Source organism: Pan troglodytes, chromosome 15 (genome assembly GCF_028858775.2).
Source record: "Pan troglodytes isolate AG18354 chromosome 15, NHGRI_mPanTro3-v2.0_pri, whole genome shotgun sequence".
NCBI lineage: Eukaryota > Metazoa > Chordata > Mammalia > Primates > Hominidae > Pan > Pan troglodytes.
This window is the reverse complement of record NC_072413.2, coordinates 69,270,243-69,296,385: the sequence shown is the minus strand read 5'-3', so window position 1 is coordinate 69,296,385 and position 26,143 is coordinate 69,270,243. Positions and strand designations below refer to the sequence as shown.

Below are 26,143 nucleotides of genomic sequence, written 5' to 3'. Positions count from 1 at the left end.
CTATAATTTAATACAGTTCCTGACAAAAATAGGCACTCCATAAATGTGCAATGAAAGAATGAAGTTTAACAGCAAAGCAGAATCAGGGCTCCCATTCTGATGGAGTAGAAAATCCCTTACCTGGCTTTCTGGCTCAGAAAGCACCTTGATATTAGGAAGCCTTTGTGAGCCTTCTGAGCCGTGAAGTTATAGGGGTATAGGGTAGAGGCAATCCAGGTCTTATGCACCAATGTCAGCTAGAGAGAATGAGGACAAGTCACAAGGGCCTTGTGTGATATATTCAGGACTTGGGCTTTATTCTGTAGGCAATAGGGAGCCATTGAAGGATTTTCAGCAAGGGTGGAAACATTCAAATTTGTGTTTATGATGCACAGAATATTAGAAGCATGAGATTTAGAAATCCATGGGTTGGAGAAGAGATTAGAACTGCAAACATAAATTTGGCAAGCAGTAGCTTATAATTGCTAATATGATGCATTTAGATAATTTTTTTTTTTTTTGAGAAGGAGTTTCACTCTTGTTGCCCAGGCTGGATTGCAGTAGTACAAACTCAGCTCAGTGCAACCTCCGCCTCCTGGATTCAAGTGATTCTTCTGCGTCAGCCTCCAAAGTAGCTTGGATTACAGACGCCTGTCACCATGCCTGGCTAATTTTTTTTTTTTTTTTTTTTTTTTTTTTTGCATTTTTAGTAGAGATGGGGTTTCTCCATGTTGGTCAGGCTGGTCTCGAACTCCTGACCTCAAGTGATCTGCCCGCCTCAGCCTTCCAAAGTGCTGGGATTACAGGCGTGAGCCACCGCACCCTGCCTAGATAACATTTTAATTAAAATGCACCCTCACAAACTTTCTTTCCTTGTCATAGGCATTTTCTTCTGAAACATTTTCCATTGAGCTACTCATGCCTTTCCTGGGTTTTCAGGCAATTTTCTTATAAACATGGATAAAATAAAATGAAATAAAAATCCCAAAAAGGATGAAAAGTTCTGGCCCACCAATACTTTTGTCCTTTTCCTCTATACTATAGACATCAACACAAGCTATTACAGTTATAATACTTTTGACCTTTTCCTCTATACTATAGACATCAACACAAGCTATTACAGTTATAATATTTATATTTTTATATATATATATATATTTTTTTTTTTTTTGAGACAGAGTTTGCTCAATCAACCAGGCTGGAGTGCAGTGGCTCAATCTCAGCTCCCGGGTTCAAGCAATTCTCCTTCCTCAGCCTCCCAAGTAACTGGGATTACAGGTGCATACCACCATGCCTGGCTAATTTTTGTATTTTTAATAGAGACAGGTCTCACCATGTTTGCCAGGCTGGTCTCGAACTCCTGACCTCAGGTGATCCACTCACCTCGGCCTCCCAAAGTGCTGGGATTACAGGCATGAGCCACTGCAACCACCTCAGTTACATATATATATATTTTAATTGTATCTGAACCATTTCAAGATTTTTTATTCATCCTACTATTAATATTTCCTTTTAGGGAGCCCTTTGAACCATTTAAAATAACTTCAATATTCTCTTAGGAGCCGGAAGTTCCCTTCCAAACAGCCCTTTCCCCTTTATTCCTTTCATCAGATTTCACAGTAGAGAAGGTGTCAAGGAAGGAAGGTGAATTTTAAAAGTCCTCTCTCTACTCTCTTGTCTTTTTAAAATCCCTAGAAATGAAAAGAGGCTTGCTCATGACTTGGAAGTGGTGGGCTGAGGCCTCCCAAGACCATCTGGCTTGTTCCATTGCCAGCCAGAGTGGAGGCGACATTCACACGAACCCAGGAGCTGCAGGGGCGCGTGAGCTACAGCTGCCTTGTGGCATCCAAGGAGTGCGCAGTGAGATTCCGCAGGAGAAATCACGCTTTGCATGTTCTTGAGTACAAGAAACATGTGTAATGAGGGTTTTTGTTTGCGGGCATGCCAAGGAGAACGACTGGAATATTAAAGTCATCACAGCCTTTATTTAAGGGAAAAGAGGACAAGAATGAATATGCTGATAGTTCAGAGATATTTAGGACCTTCAGCAGCTCAGCACTCATCCTAGATTTATACAAATAGCTTTTCAGAGATGAAGTTTTTAAAAGCCTTTTAAAGGAATTTTATTTGTTCTTTTCACGTGGGGAAAAGTGATGAGTATATCTATGCAAGTATGAGAAATGGCCAAGGCCACTCCATGTAATTTTTTACTTATCCTATAGCTACACAAAGAAAATAGCACCAAGTGTTGTAGAGGAAAATCTACTAGACTTCAAGCCCGGCTTGAATTCAATTCTGTGCTCTAATTCAGACTCTATCTTTACTTAGCTGAGTCAGATAAATTATTTAATTTTCTAGACTTCTCACTTCTCTTTCTTTCTTTTTTTTTTTAGACTAGTCTCACTCTGTTGCCCAGGCTGGAGTGCAGTGGCGCGATCTCAGCTTACTTCAGCCTCCGCCTCCCGGTTTCAAGTGATTCTCCAGCCTCAACTTCACAAGTAGCTGGGATTACAGGTGCGCACCACCCACCTGGCTAATTGGACTTCTCTTTCTTTAAATACAAAAGGAGAAGGCTAAGAGGCCATCCCTCCAGACTAAAAGTTTGTGTGTTGATGTGTTATCCTCTTTCAAGAGTCATTTTGCTTCTGGTCAGGAATCTTTGAGGGGTCTGTTTGCTCTTGGTCAAGAATCTGAGGTCTAGACTTTTGCTCAGAGTTGCTGAACCTCTCTCCCTTCCCGTTTGTTTTACTCTTCTTAGGATGATCTCTACCTTCTTCTCCCCTCTTCTGTCCCTAACACACCCCGTTCTACAACCCCATCTGAAATATCAAGGGTGACCATAACTCACTGGTAGGATGGAGAGGGATAAAGACTTCTGAGCAATTTTCACAGACACCTCCTGTTATCTGGTACTGGCTGTGACTGGCGCTGCTAGAGTGGATCTTGATCATTGCTTCTGGCATGGCCAGCCCATACCTGCTGTTCTTGTTGGCAGTGGAATTTTCAGGACTGCTGCTCCTAGCTGCTTCCTCTTAGAACCTCTTAGAACAGCCAGCTTCTAGGTCTCTGAGCTTCTGGGCAGTTCTTTTACTCATTCCATACTTCCTATAGAGGGCAGCACAAATCACAGTCTCTGCCAAGCATATGGAGTTGGGATCAATACCAGGACTCAGGATTGGCTTGTAGAATTTTTTCAAATTACCCTAGCTTGGCATGAGAGTATAGGAGCAAGAATGAATAGGCTAGGCACGGTGGCTCACACCTGTAATCCCAGCACTTCGGGAGGCTGAGGCAGGTGGGTATCTTGAGGCCAGGAGTTCGAGACCAGCCTAGGTAACATGGTGAAACCCCGTCTCCACTAAAAATACAAAAATTAGCCAAGGGTGGTGGCACACACCTGTAATCCCAGCAACTCGGGACACTGAGACAAGAGAATTGCTTGAACACAGGGGTTGGAGGTTGCAATGACCAAGATTGTTCCACTGCACTCCAGCCTGGGTGACAGAGTGAGATTCTGTCTCAAAATATATATAAAATAAGAATGAATAGAGCCCTCAGCATCACACCCATTGGCCTTCACTTGAGGACAGTTCAGCATGGTGCAGTCAGATGGAGCTGGCCTCAAGTCCCACGCCCACCTCCAGCTTAGTAACAGAGTGGTTTTAGGAAAAGTTACTTAACTCCTCTAAGCCTTCATTTCTTATTTTTCAAGTGGGAATAATAATGATTGTTTCGTAAAAACACGTGATTATTTTGAGGATTACGTGAGATCATACGTGTTTCCTTAGATCCTGTGGACTGGCTATCTAGAGGCTATCCACAACTCCCTTTTCCCTTGCCCTTTGAGTCTTCCCTGAAGTCTCCAGAACTAGCTTAACATAAAATGGGGGCTTTATTCTGAAAACTGTGAGTTCCGAAAGATACCCAGTGGTAGAAATACGTCCCATCTAAACCCCCTCCATCACTCATGTGCTCCTCTCTCTGCATCTGCCTCTACGTACAGCATTCTTCTCTCTTTCTAAAGAATAGTTTCCTCCATTTTTCTGGTCCACATAGGGAAAATATCTCCTGGGCTCAATCTGAATTCAAACATCTCCCCAGTTTTCAAAATACCTGGGGAGAAAAGGAACTGACTGACACAGCTTTAAATCAGGTGCCCACCTCTAGACCAATCAGCTGTGACCAGGAGCCTGGAGGCACATTGCATAAAATGTCATGGAGGAATCATGACAAGACTGAGGGGGTGGCAGTTCCCAGGGAAGAGGGCGGGCAGACAATAATAAATGTCTAGGGTGGAGGAATTATATAAGAAGCATTAAGACTAGGTTTCAGCCCTTAAGATTATAATATAGTTGGGGAAAAGGCACAAACATTGTCTTCAGTTTAAATTTATTTTGATGCTGAGGGGGTTAATGTAGGGAAAAACCAAAACAATCAATAGTGATAGAAAAAAATCTTGTATCTCTTGAGATCCAATCAGTGAAGCTCAACAGTGCAGTGGTGGGGGTGGAGTGAGAACTTTTCCCATTTTCTCTGGAAGACATCTGCTCCTCAGGACTTTCTGCTCTTATGGAGCTCTAAGACCCACTCCTTCTATTGTATTGAAATACAGGAAGCAAAAGCATTTATTTAAAAATAAAAAAGTGGCTAGAAGACAGGTCTTGTCAGAGAAGGAAATCATTTAAAGCAGGATCTTTCTGCCCTGGGCAGGAATTAATGAAATTAATGGAATGAAGGGGGATTTACTATACCCCTGAAAGAGGTTACAAAGTAGGATAAGACAGGATTAAGGAGCATAATTACTGTCCATGAGAAAGAGATCAAGAAGTTGGGGACAGCCCCAGGAAGCCAGTGGATCTTAGCCCATGGGGTGAAGAAAGTAGAGAAGGGAGGAGTGTTCCTGGAGGGAGAAAAAGCAAAGGAACTGAAAATGGGGTGAACATGGCGTATTTGTGGACAGTCACATTGTGCAAGAGAGTGCAGCAGTCCTTAAACTATGAGATTTTCAATGAAAGCACCCGGGGTACCTATTAAAATATAGATTCCTCACCCCTGGTGCAGAGGTTCTGATTTCGTTGATCTGGGGTGGGTCCAAGGATTGAACCTTAATAAGCCCTCTAGGGGCAGGGGCTCTGCAGAGGACAGCTTGAGAAACACTGGTATCTCCATTGGCACTACCTGTTAATTAGACAAAAGAAATGGCTTCTCTTTTGGGGTATGTGTTTGCTGGGTAAAACAACTAACTACCAGACTATGAAGTCCCCCCTGATGGCCCAAGAGAGCTGCCATCAGCCATTGCCACCAAGGCCACCAATTTGCCAGTGCCTCTTCCAGGGACTCCTTTGTACTCTCAGCCCCCAGAGGTGCCACTTGATTATCAGCTGATTTGGCCTTCATCTCACATCTGTGTGTTTTTACAGGATTACACCCAGCCCAAGATGCAACAGAATCAGTCTAGATGGTGAATTCTTCTCAGTGTTGCTGTTCATGTCTTGCTGATTCATTTACTTGTCTTTCATATCTAATTATAGTTAATTTTTATATAAACTTAATAATCAGCATTTGTGTAATAGTAAAAGAGTGATTTGTTTACTTTAATCTAAAAAAAGAGGTTATGTGTTTGAAGAGGAAAATGTTTCTATTCCAAACTTCTCAAGAACTGGTACTATTTACTAATTGCATATTCTTTCTTTTTCCTTCTAAGCCACTTTTTATCTTCTCTCCTGCAATCCAACCCACATAATTTCCATGAAGAAGGCGGAGTGGTGTCATTTTACAACAAGAAAACTGAGTTAAGAATAAGTCCAATCAATTGCTAGGTGTTGAGACTGAAATGGAAGTCTCTTAGTACTCCACCCAAGGATTTTCATATTAAACAATTATCTTGTCATCATTTTATTTCTGAGTTATTCTCTTCAGTTTTTGTTCTCTTCAATTTTCAGAAAAATTGAAAATGCTAATAACATGTGTTCTGGTCCCTTGAATCAGAAATTTCAAGTACACGCAGAATGAATTTTCACTGACCCTCCTCCCCTGTGTGCTCAGATTTCTCTTATTCTTCATCCCATCTGTATTTCTGGGTTTTTTTGCAACAGTATTTCTCAGGACCTACCATTTGGGTGAGAAAGGAAATGTATCTGTCCTCTGTCTTTATGTTCATTTAATCTAGTGGTTCTCACTCCTTCATCACCATGAAGAGTCTTTTGGTCTTGTATCTAATTTCCATCTAATCTCATTCTATTAGAAATGTTAGTTCTATCGAGTGATTAACTCTTCCAATAATCAGCAGAAAGAATTATGAGGGTTCAGTCCTCCTGGGTCTAAAGTGCTAGATAGAATCCTATTTGAAATCTGTGTCCTGAGGTTGGTCAGGTTCCCTGGTCTATGCTGCCCAAGAACTCACAAAATGAGAAACAGCACTTACTGGCCGCCACTAGTTGTGGTGAATCAGCCCAACTGTCCTCACGTGTGTACCATCCTGCTCTAGTCAGGTGAACAGTAGCTATGAATACACGAGTTGATCTCTGGGGTGCTGAATAGTATACATAGAGCCCCCCTCAGGATTTTGTTTTGATTATTTATGGTTATATAACGAAGTAATCTAAAACTTAAGTGGCTAAAAAAAAACAATAATTTTATTATATCACAGATTTTATGGGTCAGGGAATTCTGGCAGGGCCCAGCCAGGTGATTGTTCTGTTCCAAGTGGTATTCTGCTAAGAGTCTGCAGGCTCCACTCACCCCTCTGCACCTTGACAGATGTATGGAAGGCTGAACTCTTCTGGGACTTGGGACTGTTAACTGACTTCTCCAGCAAAACAGTCTCAGGGTATTCAGACTTCCAGAGAAGTGGAAGGGCTTCCAGAGAAAGTGTTCTGAAGGACAGAAAGTAGAAGCTTCCAGTGCCCAGAAATTGCCACAACATCTCTTCTGCCATATTCTGTTTATCCAATTACATCACCTGCTTATGTAGTAAAGAATATGTAGCCATCTTTAATCCATCACAGAGTTCATTCACTAAACATTTAATAGAAGATGTAGTAAGGACCAGGCTCAGTGTAAGACTCTGGGAATACAGAGGAAAGTTAACACACTCCTATAGTGTAGAGGCAAAGCCAGTATGTTGTGTAGTTCCTATTCACAACCTTTCAGTAGTTCTCCAACACAGCATGTCAGCAAAACCTAGAATAAATTTTAGAAAGAGAGAATTTAAATGAAAAAGAAAATTCACTGTCTAATAGTCTCCAGTTGCTCGTAATTCAAATGTCTGTTTATCTAAACAACACCTGGCATGCAAATAAATTGTGACGTCGCATTGAAGCTTGAAGTGTTAGAGGGCAAAATAAATGGCAAAGATAACGTCTTTGAGCAATAGCTCTTGTGCATGCGAAGAAGAAACTATAGTCAGAGCTTAGTGATAGAGGGATAAATTCCAAATGGCTTCAGTTCTCATCTATAAGGCAAGTGATTAGGCCAGTTATCACCCCTGGCAAACTTGTCAATCACAAATCAGAGAAAGCTCACCCTTGTAGCAGAATGTTAGGATCATGAAGGAAGAGCACAGCATTCACGTATCATCTTCTTGGGAGAAAAGGAAAATTAATATTTCTAGTTCAGCAGGCTTCTAGCTGGGATGTTGCTTAGCCCTGAAGCAGAGGTGTTAGGTAGAAAGCCACTTAGCTTAATAGACTGATACGTCACAATTGTTTAAGGTTTCAGATTTTCAGCAAGTGTTCCAGAGAATATGGTCATACTGTAATAGACTACTGTGTTCTTGAAGCAAAAATATCATAAAGAGATTTTGGCTATGGAGAAACTGGTTTCGGTTCTTTTTAGGCATGTTTTCTTAGGGGCATGGCCATCAAGATCACGGACCTACAAACTGTTCCCTGAATTTCATGTTCTCTTGGGTCTCTGGGCTTTGCTCATGTTGCTCTCTCTGCCTGGAAAACCTAGATCATACTGGAAAAGGGAAAGGAAAACTTGAGAGATGGTTGGGGCTAGAGAAATGGCTGCAGGAGCCCAGTAGTTGGAAGCCACATAGTTTTTCCCATCAGTGATGCAAATGACAACTGCTGTGGTTTAGAGAAGGGAAAGATAAGTGAGGACTCACGTGGCAGGAAAAGGCCTCATGTAGCACGCACAAGCTTTAGCTAAACAGAGATGTCAAAGAAGAGGATTCCAGGCTGGCAAAACAGCACATGTAAGAAATGGATGTGGTTCTGGCCAGTGGTTCTGGAGCACCTACTCTATGGCAGGCACTGGCTGGTAACAAGCCCGGTAAGAGAGCGGGATGCAGTCTCAAGGAGACTGGCCTAGTGCCACAGTCCGTGGGTGTTTGAAGAATGTTAGGAGATACGGTTAGCAACATTGGGATGGGTAAGTTAGGAAAAGTCTTGAGTCCTCTACCGAAGTCTTTGAAGCCAGTATTCCTCATTCTAGAAATAGAAATGTCTGTTTATTTCAGAGAACTCCCTTTTTTTGTTTTGTTTTTGTTTTTGTTTTGTTTTTTTTAAGATGGAGTCTCATTCTGTTGTGTAGGCTGGAGTGCAATGGCGTGATCTCAGCTCACTGCAACCTCCGCTTCCTGGGTTCAAGCAATTCTCCTACTTCAGCCTCCCAAGTAGCTGGGAGTACAGGCACACACCATCAAACCTGGCTAATTTTTGTATTTTTGGTAGAGACAGGGTTTCACCATGTTGGCCAAGCTGTTCTCGAACTCCTGACCTCAGGTGATCCACCTGCATCAGCCTCCCAAAGTGCTGGGATTATAGGCATGAGCCACTGTACCCAGCTTGTTTCAGAGAACTCTTGATAGATTTCCTTCCAAAAGCAGAATCCATATTTCACAGAAAAAACCCAGTACCTGTATGCTACATATGTCTCTGTTGTCATCATTGCTAAACATAATTTATATATAGGATCATATGCCTAGTAGTTCTTGATACCAGTCCCTGTACTCTTTTACTTTTCATTTTTATTTTATTTTATTTTATTTTTTGCTATAGACATGGTCTCAACTGCACATTGTACAAATGATCTTTAAAATATCATTAGATTTGTTTGGATGAGCAATTATGAAATTAGGGCTACCCTATTTCACATGTTGTGTTTTCCTAAATCACATTATTAAAATATTCACTTTACTCCAGGAAGATGAGGCTTGAAGGAAGAATAAATGACATGTGTAAAGCAGTCTCCTAAAAATTGAAGAGAAATATAATAATCCCATATCCTGTCTCCATTTCTTCAAGTATCTCCACTCTACCTATCACATAAGGCCCACCTTAAATCCAGCTTCCTCCATGGTATTATTCCTAGCCTTTCCATCCTCAGTGATTATTCCCCTCCCTGATTTCCTCATGCTTATACATCATTATTTAATTATCATTACTCTTTTTGAGACAGGGTCTTGCTTTGTTGCTCAGGCTGGAGTGCAGTGGCACAATCACAGCTCACTGCAACCTTTACCTCCTGGGCTCAAGTGACCCTCCCACCTCAACCTCCTGAGTAGCTGGGACTATAGGCATGTGCCACCATGATTTTTTTCTTTTTAGATATGGGATCTCACAGTGTTGTCCAGGCTGGTCTCAAACTCCTGGGCTCAAGCAATCCTCCCATCTCAGCCTCCCAAAGTGTTGGAATTACAGGTGTGAGCCACTGAAACCTGCCTCTCATTACTTCTTAGAAACTAACATAATAAGCATTTTGCAAACAAGAAGTAGGTCCTATACATCTTTTATATTACTCACAGTATAGCTAATAATAGCCAACATTTACTGGGTATTAAACCATGCCAAGTGCTTTACATGCACTATTTGAATTAATTCTCACAACTATCCTGTCAGTGCTATCATTACTCCCACTTTACAGATGAGAAAACTGAGACTTAATCAAGATTATATAGGCAGTAAGTAGTGAATGCAAGATTTAAACCCAGGTATTCAGACCCCAGAGTCCATGTACTTAGCTACTTCTCAAAATAATATAAATAGCATTTATTGATTATTATTTATTGATTATTTAGTGTGTTCCAGGCATTGAGTTAAATGCATTACATGGATTATTTCATTTATTTTATGTATATATATGGTAAATACTATTATTGTCCCCATTTTAAGAATAAAGAAACTGGCCAGGTATGGTGGCTTACTCCTGTAATCCCACTTTGGGAAGCTGAGGTGGGAGGATCACTTGAGGTCAGGAGTTTGAGACCAGCCTGGCCAACATGGTGAAAACCCATCTCTACTAAAAATACAAAAATTCATTTGATGTGGTGGCACACGCCTGTAGTCCCAGCTTCTTGGGAGGCTAAGGTGGGAGAATCGCTTGAACCTGGGAAGCAAAGGTTGCAGTGAGTCGAGATCGCACCACTGCCCTCGAGCCTGGGTAACAGAGTGAAACTCCATCTGAAAAAAAAAAAAAAAAAAAAAAAAAAAGATAATGAAGAAATTGAGAGGTAGTGAGGTTTAATGGGTTTGTCAAGATCAGATAGCTAACAGGGGCTAGAACACCTAGAACACAGATTGGGACCAGCTACGACTCTGTCCCACTGAACTGCCACTTAGTATAGTGAGGGTAAAGTATGTAATGAAGGCATTCCTAATGTAGGAATGCCTTCTCTATACCACATTCTCATTGCTAGAATTCTCTTACTTCAACCATTTCTTCCATAACAGTTTTCCAGTATCTTAACTGTCCTAGGCTTATCTCAAATAAGATTTATCTTAAAATATGGTCTTCTGAGCTAGAGCAAACAACTCGTGTGGGGTGTGATGAGACCCTACCCTAAGTTTGCTCTCTCAAATGAAATTACAAGGTCCTTAGGCCAGGATCTCTGCCACCCACATTTCCATGCCTTCAGCCCCTAGCACAGAGTGTCATGTCCATTCCCATCTTCTGCCACATGGTCTCTGAAGGTGATGGAGGTCAGGATTTCCATCTTCATAGGAAGTGGAGGTATTAGGAATGCTTTCCATTGTGAATAACAGTTTATCTATTGATGGCTTAAACAAATGGGCTTACAATTTTTATGTAGCAGCAGTCAGGACATACGTGGCTGCTGACATTAGTTTAGTGGTTCACTGATGGTAGAGCAGGCATCTCTGTGATTTACTTGGCCTTTTCTTGCTGGTTACAAGTTTGTAGGAAAGTCATAAAGAAAGGATGAAGGGCTGTGCCAGTCCTGTTTCTTTTAACAGAAAAACAAAAGCTTTCCCCAAAGCATCTCCAGCCAAGTTCCCCTCTGTCTCCCTGGTTACAGCTGGGTCATGTGGCACCGCCTGCTGCAAGGGAGGCTAAGAAGTCAGGGAACAGGACTGCCATCAGTATAGTTTAGTCCTTTCATAACCCATTGCCTGGGGTAGGACACACTGCTGCCCAGAGCAAGGAAAAGTAAAGAAGTCCTGGATGCTGGAGGGTAGATAATGGTGTATGCCACAGTGGATCATGGAAGTAATCTGTAGCCATTATACTCAATGTCTAATTTGCTTGAGGAGGAAATTAGTCTTTGGGCAGCAACATATACATCCCATTAAAGCCTTCCTCCGTAGCCTCAACCAGCTGGTATCCATTCCAGATTCCCAGTAGAACTGAAGTCCAGCCATGAATAGAAGCCATGAATTCACCTAGTTTCTGCCAGTCTGTTTCTCAATCATAATTTCCAGCAATTGGAATAGTTATCTCTGTTCTTGGACTCAGACTTGACCCCTAAGAACGAGTGCTGTTTGTTGCTCAGAAGCCCTGCATCGTGTCCCATTCTACCAGATCAGACTTCTTGGTTTTGGACTTTGGCCTGGATGGGATTGTGGTCCTGGCTGGCTTTCTTTTAAGTTATTTTTGCAACTGAGACCTCTCAGCATGCCTTGAAGCTCAAGCCACACCATTTATGACACATAATAGATTACTAAATAAATTCTTATTGAATTGGTTTGAATATTTAAATTCCCAGGATGTCAACTGCTGTTACTAACAGCAATGGCCATCTGTCAGAAATGCTATTAAGGAAGTAACCTCATTCAATGAAGATTTGTAGCAAGCTAATTCCAATGTATTAGGCAATATGGTCAAAGATAAATGAAGTTTCATTTTTTAAAAAGAAACTTTTGAAAGTTCCATACATCAAATAATGAACCACCGCAACAAACAGACAGTGATAAAATAGGACAAGTCTAAATATGGGTTGATCTCGTGCTCTATGGCCCATTTACACTGAATATTGATGACTGAGGTTTCAGATAAAGTAAGTAGAAGGGGAAATTCATAAGGCTTATAGAATAACAGGAAAGTAAATATGGCAACAGCATGTATGACTCTTGGTATCTATATTCAGAAAAAAAGTCTCATCAGAGGAGTGTAAATACATTTCATAACCCTGATAGTTTTATTTAACCCATCATATATCTCTATAGCTTAGAACTAAGAAGAATGTTTAACCACAATAACCACATTCCCCGAGAGTCCTGGTATACGTGTATCTCTGTAATTCTGCCAACTTTTGATTTTCTGTTTTTTTCTTTAATTGGCTTATTGCATATATGTACTACTGAAAGCCATCTCAAAGTCTTTTTTTCAAAAGATAGTTTTATTTGGTGAGAGGAACAGCCCAAGGGGGACGAAGTTCAATTTTTTGTGATCTAGTTTTTTATAAAAGGTAGCATATTCGAATAACTAGAAGCAGATAAATAGGTAGATAGCATGTGTCTTTCACACTCCACAATTGGATGTTTAACAAGGTTTGACGACGGCAATTACATCGAGATTGAGCTGTCTGGAAAGAGCCTGCACTATAGACATTGTGCCTATGTTGCTAGTTGAGGAAATTTTCATATGCTGTAGTGACTGGGTGTGCATATGTTAGGGGTGTTATTTGGTTATAAAAGTTCAGAAATCCCACTTGCTTTCTTGTTGTCTTGAGGGGGTCTCCTAACCTATTTTGGTAGGGCCATAATTTTTCTCTAGGAGAAAGTCAAGTAGTTGAATGAATGCTTCATTGAGATCTCAGAGCACCACAGCCTGACCAGACATGCAAACTTTGATTGATTTGTAGGAACTTTTGGCACTGTGTTGAAAAGGGTTCTGAGATTTCATCCAGACTCAATGGGAAAGATGCTCTGCTTCATGAATGGGATCTCTCGGGAATGGAGCGAGGGTGTGCAGTGGGAAGCATGGATCCATATGCCATCAGTGCTATGGATCAGTGTCACCTCTGAGAGCTTATGAAACCACAGATTGCCATATTTTAATAAGTCTGGGGTGGGACCTAAGAATTTGCATTTCTAACCGGTTCCCAGGTGAGTCTGCTCTAGGAACCGCATTTTGAGAACCACTGCTATAGGTTACAGCAGAAATCATTTTAACCAGGACATTTTAAAAACAATTTTTAACAATTGTTTCCAATTGCTCTAGTCATAGAAAAGCCTTGATATATCGCATGAGGATTTTCTGATTTTAATTAACAAACATCTCCACGGAGTCACTTGGAAGTGTTAGTGCCCTATAGAAATTGATGTTCTAGATGAGTTGTTCGATATTGATCATTTGAAGTTTAAGGAGATGTTAGCTAAAAACATCAATTTGGAGTTTAGTCTAACTAATATAGAATAGCACTCTCAGTGCCAATTAGATAACAAGAAAAGCTGCATTGCAAGCCCTCCCCTGGTGCATGGATCCTGTAATCAGTATACAAGAGGACGTCTGTCCTCCTATTTGCTGGGCCTTTGGGATGGCATCCTGCTCATCTAACAGGTGTTAACATAGTTAATAACTTAGTGCATGACAAGCAGATGGAGTTTTACATATGTTATCACATTTACTATATCACCACATTTAATGTTCATATCAATTCATTCTCCAGATAAGAAAACAGAGGCTCAAAAAGGTTACATAACTTCCTCAAGGTCATAGAACTTGTAACTGGCATAAATGAGACTTAAATCCAGGCAGTCCACCTCCAGGGCTTAAACTCCTAGGCCCTGCACAAGATTGTAACTGCAGGCCACGTTGAATTAAACAAGCATTGGTTAAAGAGCAGAGCCTTGTTTTCATAACACTTGAATCAGACATTGGATGTTCAAAGATGATTTCTCTCCACTTTGATTCTAGAAATGCTATTTTAATACCACCTTGGTTCACCTAGGGTTCAAGACCAGCCTGGCCAACATGGTGAAACAGGGTTGTCCTTACATGGCAAGGCCACCCCAATGACCTGTATGGGATCTGCTTCCAAAAAAGCTCCACACATGTCATGCATTGTCAGTCATATCTCCTTTTATTATTATTGTTTTTTTTTTTGAGACGAAGTCTCGCTCTTGTCACCCAGGCTGGAGTGCAATGGCACGATCTCAGCTCACTGCAACCTCCGCCTCACAGGTTCAAGCGATTCTTCTGCCTCAGCCGCCCGAGTAGCTGGGATTACAGACACCTGCCACCATGCCCGGCTAATTTTTGTATTTTTAGTAGAGACGGGGTTTCACCATGTTGGCCAGGCTGGTCTCAAACTCCTGACCTCAGGTGATCCACCCACCTCGGCCTCCCAAAGTGCTGGGATTACAGGCATTAGCCACCGCACCTGGCCTCATATCTCCTTTTAAATATGCCAAGGGACTTGGTCATTTAAAGGAATCTACTGGCAAATGTTCTTCTTGGAAAATGAAAGATTTTGTAATTAAAATAATCACCCCATGTTCTGTTTTTTACAAGTCTGATTATATTTTAGCACCAGATTTTTCTTGGCAGGTGGAAGGTGTCTGGTTTGAGTGGGAAGAGTATTGCCCAGAGGAGAGACTAAGAGCCAAAGCTAGAAGCCCATTTGCTATTTTATCCTTATCCTTCTTGTTCTTCGATCTAAGGAGCAAGATGGGACTTAGACCAGGAGTGGACATGATTGCACTGACCGAGGATTTCTCTGTCTGGGTAGTTGTCACTCCTATGCCAAAAGAGCGTTACCTTGCCCACCAAGACTCCCCACAGTGGTTTCCACCGCAGCCTGCTTGGCACACTGAACCAAATCAACAGCATCTGCAAGGCCAGCATCATTCATGTTTTGGTAAAGATCAAGGAAATGAGAGGAAAAGGGTAATCAGAAATTCTCATACCAGAAGCCAAAGAAATTCTTTGTAATTTTTCCATGTATTCATCTGAGGGGGAATTATCAAAAACTTCAATGACACTTTCTTACAGAGGGTTCTCATCTTGGGAATCTTAATGGGATTCTTCTCACGCATTTGAGTTTGCCTGGATTTGTCTCTGTGTACTTAACTGATTCACAGAGCCATTTTGTGTTGTGAAAACTCTGGGGTCATGAATAGGGAAGGGGCGGTAAGACAATCCCAGACTAAAGCCTGGGGTCCTGGAATAATTGCTCTGTGGCATTGGCTTCTTTATGAATCTTCACTTATTGTTGTTTAAATTATGTTTAAAAACCTGAAAAGCTCTGTCTAATACCTGAGCCATATATAGATCAATGCTTCTCAAACTTTTCCATTGAGGTGCCTCTAATGCAGCAGAAGGGTTGAACCACACTCTGCCCCTGGCCCCCCCACTCTCCTGATGTCTGTGGGTCATGGAAGGAAATCCGCGACATATCCTCCTCCAAGTCTTCTATTTTAGCTTAAAAATTCGCATAGATATTGTACCCCTGCTTTGGGCCTTGGAGGGTGAGTTACCCTAGCACAGGAAGATGGTCAGAGCTTGAGCTTCCACCATCTGAGCTGTCAGATTAACTCTGGATCATCTAACCCTAGCTTTGAGGTCACATGTGAGGCCAAATGTCTCAGGGTCATAGGTCTATTACATTTACTTACAGCAGTAAAAGTAACCGGACTGTTACCATCAGAATTATGAACTACAGATCCTTTCTCAAATATGAACAGATACACTGAAATCAGTGTAAGTTCTACTGATTATGGTAAGGGTAGAGGGAGAGCATGTATATAACTTTAGCCTGACAGAAGGATTTGTAAAAATTCAGATGTCAGGCCTGGTGTGGTGGCTCGCGCCTGTAATCCCAGCACTTTGGGAGGCCGAGGTGTGTGGGTCCTTTGAGGTCAGGAGTTCGAGACCAGCCTGGCCAACATGGTGAAACCCCGCCTCTACTAAAAATACAAAAATTAGTCGGGCCTGGTGACGGGCGCCTGTAGTCCCAGCTACTCAGAAGGCTGAGGCAGGAGAATCGCTTGAACCTGGGAGGCGGAGGTTGCAGTGAGCCAAGATCGCACCACTGCACTCAAACCTGGGCAACAAAGCAAGACTCCGTCTTAAAAAATAATAATAATAAATAATAATAAAAAAATTCAGACATCATAAAATGAGGGTTAAAGGGAAAATAATATGTATCTGATGGCCATATTCTGCAACCTTAAATATGTGGAAATATTTTTACAAGGCAGGGGAGTGGGGTATGGAGAGAGCATGTACAAGAGCATTTTAACTCTTTTCAGGGATCATCTTGGTGGCAGTGGGATTGGTATTGTTAAACTGAGTCTGTTGTGTATAAGGTGGGATGAGGCAGTAGCACCCTGGGAAATGCACAGCTCAGATATGCTGCCTTTGGGAGCATAGTTGAGTGATAGCCCCAGCTTCCATGCTCTGGAACCACCCCCTCCACCTACCTAGTTGGCACTAGGGCCATGCCCCCAGGGCTGCTCCCAGCCATTGAATGAGCAGAGCAGTACATTAGTGCAGATCTGCTCCTACCAGAGGCAGGACTTCTGCAGCAGGTGACTGTGGCTGCAGGAGTTCCCCTCTGCCTGGCCAAAGGTTTCTTAGAACTGAGCTGCAGTCTAGGGCTCTTCCTATCCATCTATTTCCCTTCTTTGGTCCCTTTCTCAGTGTTAGACTTGCATTGCATCTCTGCTCTTCTTGTTTCCTTCCCTTTGCCCTTCCCAGACATATCCCTACCAAAAGCTCTTGCATGGTTAATCCCATCTTGGTGTTTGCCTCTTCAAATGCCCAAAGCAACATAAAAATAGATGGGCAATTATGAGATGTTCTAATTGCTAGGATTCTCAGTATGAAAAGAGTTAAACACATAATGTGGAATAAGTTAAGTAAGTCCTGAATGTGACTTGGAAGGAGCAGCATGAATTTATGAGGTTGTTTGTTTGTTTTTTGAGATAGGGTCTTACTCTGTTGCCCAGGCTGGAGTGTAGTGGCACGGTCATGGCTCACTGCAGCCTCGACCTCCTGGGCTCAAGTGATCCTCCTGCCTTCAGCCTCCCAAGTAGCTAGGACTACACATGTACCACCACACCCAGCTATTTTTATTTTTTATTTTTTGTAATATGATATGTTGCCCAGGCTGTTCTCAAACTCTTGGCCTCAAGTGACCTTCCTGCCTTGGCCTCCCGAAGTGTTGGGATTACAGGCGTGAGCCACGACACTCTGCTGGTATTTTATCTTTAAGTATCAACCAGCCTCCAGGATGGTCCCTAATGTTTCTCTCCTTTTCACATTCATGTCCTTATGTAGTTTCCTCCCCATCCCCCAACCTGTGTAAGCAATAGGACATCATGGGATTGACAGGGTGTGACTTCCAGTGCTAGATCGTAAAAAATATTGTGGCTTCTGCGTTGTTCTTTTTGATCACTTGCTTCTGGGGACATTAGGGCATTCAAGGAGCCCTGAGGAGAGGTCCACATGGTGAGCCACTGAGGGCCTTGCCAAGAGCCAGCACCAACGGTCCAGGTTTGGAGTGTACCACCTTGGAAGTGAATCTTCCAGTCCAGTCAAGCCTTCAGATGACTTCAGAACCGTCCATGTAAGCCACTCTTGGATTCCTGACCCACAGAAACTGTTGGAGGTAATAAATTTTATTGTTGTTTTAAGAAGCTATGTTTTGAGGTAATTTGTTACACAGCACTAAATAACTAACACACACACTTATAACTTTGTTAATTGAAAAGGCCTAAAAACAATGTCCTACCCAGTCAAAATGGGCTCCATTAGAGTTTAGATAATGGTCTTGAAATATCTATTCACTCTGAAAGAAGCCAGGCCTTCTTAAAGAAGTAACTTAGGGTAGGAAATGTACCAAATGAACCTGGAGTGTATTATTATTCCAAATAGTTCTCTCAAAAGGACCCAGGAACCAACTTGAAGTGGCATCTATTAGTCCAAGATGGCAGGATTTGAACTTCAATAATGACAATAACTGCAGTGGATTGAAATCCTGTCAAATATGTTTAAATCCATGAGTCCAAAATGCTATTTAAAAATAATTGGTCACCTTTGGAGGTTGATGGGGAACTAATTGATTACCTTGAAAACTGGTTAAAAAAATAGGAATCAAGCATTTACTGGCATTTTCTATATAAATTGTACCACTGGATTAGTAGATGAGGGAAACATCTCTTTATAAAAGTATTTTAGGCCAGGCGCTGTGGCTCATGCCTGTAGTGCCAGCACTTTGGGAGGCCAAGGCCGTGTGGATCGCTTGAGCTCAGGAGTTCAAGACTAGCCTGGCCAACATGGTAAAACCCCATCTCTGCTAAAAATACAAAAATTAGCTGGGCATGGTGGCAGGTGCCTATAATCCCAGCTACTGGAGGCTGAGGCAGGAAAATTGCTTGAACCCAGGAGGCAAAGGTTGCAGTGAGCCAAGATTGTGCCACTGCTGCACTCCAGCCTGGGCAACAGAGCAAGACTCTGTCTCAAAAAAAAAAAAAAAAACCCGACAAAAAACGATTTTAGCTAATAAATGAAAAATGAAAAAGAAATGATAGAATTAGAACATCACCACTTTGTAACCCCCAATAAATTAATGGATTTAGGCATTATCAACAGTTTGTAACATCACAGACAGACAAACATGTGCCTCCTGATTGAAAAAACGAACATCACCTGTAGTCTTGCCAGTGAGATCAAACTGAAGTCCAATTAACCTCTGGATCCAGCTGCCAATTTGCAGGAAATAGAGGAGAGAAGCATCTGTTGAACTGCACCATGAGTATACACTCAGCAAAGGCCAAACTGTGGAAAATGATACAGGTCAAACAGCCTGGATTCTTTAACAGGTAAATTGTAAGGAAAAGAAGGGGCTGAAGGGGAAAACTTTATATTGAAAGAGACTTAAAAGAAATGAAATTTTTTAAATGGGCAGGAATAAACTACAGTGTTTAAGAGTGCATACTTTAGTAATAAAATGACAAAGAAACAGAAGGAAGTGATTCCTCTAAAACAGTGGTTCTCAAGCTTTAAGTTTTCATGAGAATCACCTGGAAAAAAATTTAAAACATGGATTGCTGGGCTCCACTCCAAGAGTTTTGTATTTCTTAGGTCTGTGATGGGGCCCAATAATTTGCTTTTCTATCAAGATTCTAGACACTTTGAGAACCACTGCTATAAAAGTCGGGACAGTGATTTCTTGGGATGGGAGGGTAAGGATGGAGGGAAGGGACTATAATTGAGACAGGGTATGTGGAGGGGCTTCCGGGATAGCTGTCCTAGTTCTATTTCTTGACTTTGGTGTTGGTTATAAGAAAGTTGGACATATAATAATTCATTAGGCTATACATTTGTTTCATGTGTCTTTTGTATCTGTTTTTTCTGTTTGTTTGTTTTAGACGGAGTCTCACTCTGTCACCCAGCCTGAAGTGCAATGGTACAATCTCAGCTCACTGCAACCTCCGCCTCCCGAGCTCAAGCAATTCTCCTGCCTCAGCCTCCTGAATAGCTGGGATTACAGGCACGCGCCACCACGCCCAGCTAATTTTTGTATTTTTAGTAGAGACGGGGTTTCACCATGTTGCCCAGGCTGGTCTTGAACTCCTGACCTCAGGTGATCCACCCACCTCGGCCTCCCAAAGTGCTGGGATTACAGGCGTGAGCCACCGTGCCTGGCCTTTTGTATCTGTTTTATTTTTTAAATAATAAGATTAAAAATAAATATTCTGCATGATTAAACAAATACAGATTTAAATTTTTACAGTCCAATTGAGTGACTTCCTCATGTTCCAAAACCAGGAAGTAGGTGTGGGACATCTATCTCCGTATTGCATACACAGTCTGGATTCTAGTTGTAGACTCCATATGGGCTGTCATACACGCTACTACAGAAATGAGAGAAATCCTTGGGAAATGGAACCGTCTCACACATGAGAGACATCTCTGACAACTTATTCATAACTGAATACTTCTCATTTATCTTTACCAGTAAGTGATGTTTCTGAAGCACCAATGAAAATGAAGTCCTGAAGTCCTGTGCTCAATATGAAATGTTGGAAGTTAGAAGAAAAAAACAAAACTTGGATCCAATCTCAAGGCACTTTTGGTTTAATGGGAAGAAGTGGATTATTTTAAAAGCTACAAATAAAGTTACATAAAAGTAGCAAAGTTGATATACTTTCTGTTGCTCTGTTCCATATATTTTATTTTAAAAATTTATAAGATTATCAATTTGGAAGTCATATTTATAACCTAAGTCCAAAAATATTCTTAAAATATTTATGAAAAAAGTTCTGGTGAAGTCTTTATGATAACATCTTTACAGTGTCTTATTTTTATTTCATCTTGCTTCCTTTGTATTACCATCAAATATTTATTCAGTATCTTCTCTTTGCAAGATACTGTATTGAGGGTTTTACAATAGCTTGATTGTTATTAAATTAAAATAAATAACCTAGCCATATTGCCATTTGGCTAAGGGGCATAATGTTAATATTAAGTGATAATTTTCTTATCTCTTGCCTCTCTCCTACTTCAATGTCAGCAAGATGATCACAGTGTTCAGCTTTTCATTTTCTTTGTATTTCTTCTCTTTGAAGTTGGTATTACATGGACAATACAATTGTTGTGAAATTGTGTAGATGCCTCCAGAATGCCAGTACCTCCGAGGAATGACCAGGAATTGACAATTTATATACTAAGGACCTCTTTTATGGTTTTTAACAATTTTTTTGGATCACACCTTTGGGAAATCAGAGGAGAGATATAGACTTGAAACTCAAAAGATGCCCCAATGCACCCACAAAACTTCATGACATTTCTAAGCTGTTTGCCAGCACGCATGCATTTCCCCTTGGGCTCAAGGACCAGTTAGAGAATATCTAGTTTCGTTATATCATACCATGCGGAGTGTTGGGAATAGAAATAGAGAAACAAGTTTTACCTGTTTTCCAGGAGCTTTCACACTCAGTAAAGAACAAATTAGACAAAAATATTTTATTATGATGAGATCATTTTTTTTTTCCAGACAAGGTCTTGTTCTGTAGCCCAGGCTGGAGTGCAGTGGTGCAATCACACTCACTGCAGCCTTGACCTCCCCAGCTCAGGTGAGCCTCCCACCTCAGCCTCCTGAGTAGCTGAGAGTATAGCTGTGCACCACCATGCCCAGCTAATTTTGTAATTTTTTTGTGGAGACAGGGGTTTGCCATTTTGCCCAGGCTGGTCTCAAACTCCTAGATTCAAGCAATCTTCCTGCCCTGGCCTCCCACAGTGTTGGGATTACAGGCGTGAGCCACCATCCCTGGCCAGATGTTTTAATTGAACTATGTATGGATAAAAGTCTTTTAGTAAACAACACTATTATTTTTATATGTTTATGCCTTTTTCCAAATAAAATGCCTTAGAGCTTTTTATAAATCATATTATCCAGATGGAAAAACAAGGAAAAAAGAGATCCTGAGCTTGCCAAATATGACTCAGCAAGTCAGTGACATGCCTAGAAATAGAAATGAGAAACGAAAGAAGTTTTCAACAATCTACCTTGAAACAAGCAATCTCTGCACTTGCTCAGCAGTGCAGTTGGAAAAGAGGTAACTATGACACTGTAGGAGGAGGAAGCCAGTGAGTCAGCTCAACGTGGAAACTGTGTTTGAAGAGAGCCCTCCTGTGTGGAACAGTGCAGAAAAACTCTGACTCCATGCTTTAATCACTTCCTCCTTTGTGGCTGGAGAGCCATTGTCAGAGGCATTTAAACCAGAGTGACTCCATCTTGAATAGGGGCTGGGTAAAATAAGGCTGAGACCTGCTGGACTGCAATCCCAGGAGGTTAGGCATTCTTAGTCACAGGATGAGATAGGAGGTCACAAGATACAAGTCACAGGCCGGACGCTGTGGCTCACACCTGTAATCTCAGCACTTTGGGAGGCTGAGGGGGGGTGCAGATCACTTGAGGTCAGGAGTTCGATACCAGCCTGGCCAACGTGGTGAAACTCCGTCTCTACTAAAAATACAAAAATTGGCCGGGTGTGGTGGCACACACCTGTAATCCCAGCTACTCGGGAGGCTGAGGCAGGAGAATCACTTAAACTCTGGAGGTGGAGGTTGCAGTGAGCCGAGATTGCACCATTGCTCTCCAGCCTGGGCAACAGAGTGAAACTCCATCTCAAAAAAAAGAAAAGAAAAAAAAAAAAGACACAGGTCACAAAGACCCTCCTGATAAAACACGTTGTGGTAAAGAAGCCGGCCAAAACCCACCAAAACTAAGATGGTAACGAAAGTGACCTCTGGTCGTCCTCACTGCTCATTATACGCTAATTTATAATGCATTAGCATGCTAAAAGACGCTCCCACTGGCACCATGACAGTTTACAAATGCCATGGCAACATTTGAAAATTACTCTATATAAAAAGGGGAGGGATCCTCAGTTCCAGGAAATCTCTGCCTCTTTTCAAGAAAACACAAGAATAATCCATCCTTTGTTTAGCATATAATCAAGAAATAACTTTAAATATACTCCGTTGAACAGCCCATGCTGCTGCTCTGCCTGTGGAGTAGCCATTCTTTTATTCCTTTACTTTTTTTCTTTCTTTTTTCTTTTTCTTTTTCTTTTTCTTTCTTTTTTTTTTTTTTTTTTGAGATGGAGTCTCACTCTGTCTTCCAGGCTGAGTGCAGTGGTGCGATCTCGGCTCACTGCAACCTCCACCTCCTGGGTTCAAGCGATTCTCCTACCTCAGCCTCTTGAGTAGCTGGGATTACAGGCACATGCCACCACACCCAGCTAATTGTTGTATTTTTAGTAGAGACGGGGTTTCACCATGTTGGCCAGGCTGGTCTGGAACTCCTGACCTCAGGTGATCCACCCGCCTTGGCCTCCCAAAGTGCTGGGATTATAGGCGTGAACTACCTCGCCTGGCCTATTTCTTTACTTTCTTAGTAAACTTGCTTTCATTTTATGGACTTTCCCTGAATTCTTTCTTGCCTGAGGTCCAAGAACCCTCTCTTGGGGTCTGGATGGGGACACCTTTCTGGTAACACCCAGCCAAGCTTTATGCAACTGCCTATCCTGTCACCTGCATTTTCTTTGTCCTATGACACAGAATCTGTCACTTCTGACTTTTTAGAACGGCTTCACTTCCTGCAGGTGGACCAACTGGGTGGAGGTGGAAGGTGAAACTCGTAAACTCTGTCCTGCGGTCTTTGGGGGAAGTTTGTCATGCTGGCTTGAGAGCCCTGCCAGTGCCCTGGTGTGTTTCTGTCTGCAGGGCCTAGCCTAGGGCCTGGCTCACATGTGGATGCTTAAGAAAGGTATGTTGTGAAATTGAGGCAATACTTCACGACAGGTAAAGTCATAAAATCATGTAATCTGTGAAAGGAAAATAAATATTGGAACCCCAAAATCACTAAGCCAAAGGGAAAAGTCAAGCTGGGAACTGCTTAGGACAAACCTACCCTCCATTCTATTCCTAAAAAAGATAGCTACTAAGATTTTTTAAAAGCTACATACCTCTCTCACAAGGAATTTCCTTGAAGAGAAAGGACAGAGAGAACTCAAAGTCACACCTCTGCTCACTGAGATAAATGCGTATCTGGTTGCCTCCCTTGGAAAGGCTAATCAGCAACTTGAAAGAATGCAACTGTTCGTCTCTTACCTATGACCTGGAAGCCCCCTCCCTGCTTGGAGTTGTCCCGCCTTTCTGGATGGAACTGATGCGCATCTTACATATATTGATCTCATGTCTTCCTAAAATGCAGAAAACCAAGCTGTACCCCCGCCACCTTGGACACATGTAGTCAGGACTTCCTGAGGCTATGTCATGGGCACCCTCCTTAACTTTGGCAAAATAAACTTCCTAAATTGACTGAGACCTGTCTTAGATATTTGGGGTTCACAAATCATACTTGCCAGAATGTGTTAGAGTTGTGTGCTTAGTATTCTCTGCTAAATTGTGGTTTCCTAAAAGGCAAATATGACATTCATTTATTTCTGAATCCTGAATACCTAACAGATGACCTGGAGCACAGTAGATAGTTGCCCAATAAATTAATGAATGAGTGAATGTAGAATCATGGAGAGTCTGTATTATGCTAGTTCTTCTTTTTTTAAAAAAAAAGTTAGAGATGGGGTCTCATTATGTTGCTCTGGCTGGTCTTGAATTCCTGGGCTCAAGTGATCCTTCAGCCTCAGCCTCCTGAGTGGCTGGGACTACAGGATCAAGTCCCCCATACCTGCCTTCTAGTTGTTGATTTAGGGGTGGGGGGAGAAGGAGTTGCATAGAAAAAAGATTCAAACCAAATTGTTAAGGACATTTTTGCTAGCCTAGTTCTTATTTTTTTAAAAAAATTCAAGCAGCAACCAAAAGTACAAAGAATTAAGTAATACACCAAAATTGCCTGAATCCAAAAGTAACCATGATGAAAATTTGGTTAATATCATTTCAGATATCTTTTAATATATTAGTTAACAGATAATATTTTTAAGTATTAAACTGATCCATCCTAATTTCTGTCTTAATTGGTTCCTCAGTTGCCTTCCACCCTTAGGGTTGACTTACTGAGTCATGAGGCTTATTGTTCTGGTAAAGAATAGGTAGGTACTACTTGGAACAGGAACATTGATCACAGCTAACTTCCTTGACCTCTTAATTTCAAACAAGAAAATATTCATGAAAGACAGACATGCTTAATTCAGAAAATAATCCTTCAGCTATATTATCTTCCCCTTTATCATCAGGACTAGCTCTGGAGGGCTCTGACCAGTTTCTTCTCTAGCATAGAGTAGACCTCCCTCCTGCACGGCTCATGCCACGAGGCTGGCTCCTCTAGGAAGAGCATGTCAGAAGAAGGATGTGCTACAGATGAAATGGAAACCCCACACCTGCCCCTTCTGGCTGCAGGAATGGAAGGATCAGACATGGGTTGAGGAGCTTAGACACAAGGTTCTGGTTTTTGACCTCCCTTAGAACCAAACTTGGTTGCAGGAAAGGAGGAAAGAGAGCCTTTCTTTCTTTCTCTCTTTCTTTCTTTCTCTTCCTTTCTTTCTTTTTTAGGAAAGAGAGCCTTCCTTCCTTTCTTTCTATCTTTCCCTTCCTTCCTTCCTTCCTTCTTTCTTTCTTTTCTTTCTTTCTTTCTCTCTTTCTTTCTTTCCTTCTTTCTTTCTTTTCTTTCTTTCTTTCCTTTCTTTCTTCCTTCCTTCCTTTCTCTCTTTCTTGCTTGCTTTCTTGCTTTCTTGCTTTTTCTTTCACAGGGTCCTATCTCCCCAGCTGGGATGCAGTGCTGTGATCACAGCTCGTTCAACTTCCTGGGCTCAAACGATCCTCCTGCCTCAGCCTCCTGAGTAGCTGGGACTACTAAGTGCACAGCACCATGCCCAGCTAATTTTTGTATTTTTTTGTAGAGATGGGTTTTTGCCATGTTGCCCAGGCTCGTCTTGAACTCCTGGGCTCAAGGGATTCACTTGCCTCAGCCTCTCCAAGTGCTGGGATTACAGGTGTGAGCCAGGAAAGGGAGTCTTAAAGCATCCAGATAGCTAAAGGAAGTGCAGGAACTCAGAACTCCAGGGATTCCCCCAAAACACTGCAAGGAGGTATCAGTCTTTAGCATAGCCCTGCACTCACCCACCTTTAACGTGGCACAAGATAATAATGCAGCAGCATTAACTCTCTACAGATAACTAAACAAACTATCTGCAGGTAACTGAACTATCTACTAATATGTAGATAATTTAACCTGAGATAGTGTTTCTCATCCCCCCATGGCTTGTATGTGGCCTTCAGAGGACCCAGAAGCTCTTGCATGTTTAGGGGCAGAGAATGTAGGGATGTTGATAGGGTTGGTGGACAGGCAGAAACCTGAATGTAGAGACGAATGGCCAGGACCATAAACTCCAGTGGCAGGTATCTTAGAAGCCATCAGTCTAGGACACTGCCTAGAGCAGCCAGTTCACAGCAGAGCTCAATGATGTTGGGAGGATTCAGCATGGATTTGAGGACCTCGTCTTCCTGT

General features: G+C 41.9%; 2 long non-coding RNA genes across 5 annotated transcripts in view; one reads left to right on the top strand and one right to left on the bottom strand.

Moving 5' to 3' along the window:
- LOC107968203 (uncharacterized) overlaps window positions 1-20,310 on the top strand; it is a 27,700-nt gene extending 7,390 nt beyond the window's left edge. The window contains exons 3-7 of one of the 4 annotated variants that reach the window (XR_008539033.2): window positions 1,675-1,839; window positions 2,373-2,493; window positions 17,586-17,779; window positions 18,750-18,992; window positions 20,132-20,310. This is a non-coding gene — a long non-coding RNA (uncharacterized LOC107968203). Of the gene's footprint in view, window positions 1-1,674; window positions 1,840-2,372; window positions 2,494-5,683; window positions 5,878-17,585; window positions 17,780-18,749; window positions 18,993-19,541 lie in introns of those variants that run through there. The other 3 variants (XR_008539032.2, XR_008539031.2, XR_008539030.2) reach the window with 3 other exon arrangements.
- LOC107968204 (uncharacterized) lies at window positions 17,686-26,143 on the bottom strand. Its single transcript, XR_001709231.3, has 3 exons — window positions 25,990-26,143; window positions 18,820-18,948; window positions 17,686-17,770 (listed from the first exon to the last, which is right to left on the bottom strand). It is a non-coding gene; the product is annotated as an uncharacterized LOC107968204 (long non-coding RNA).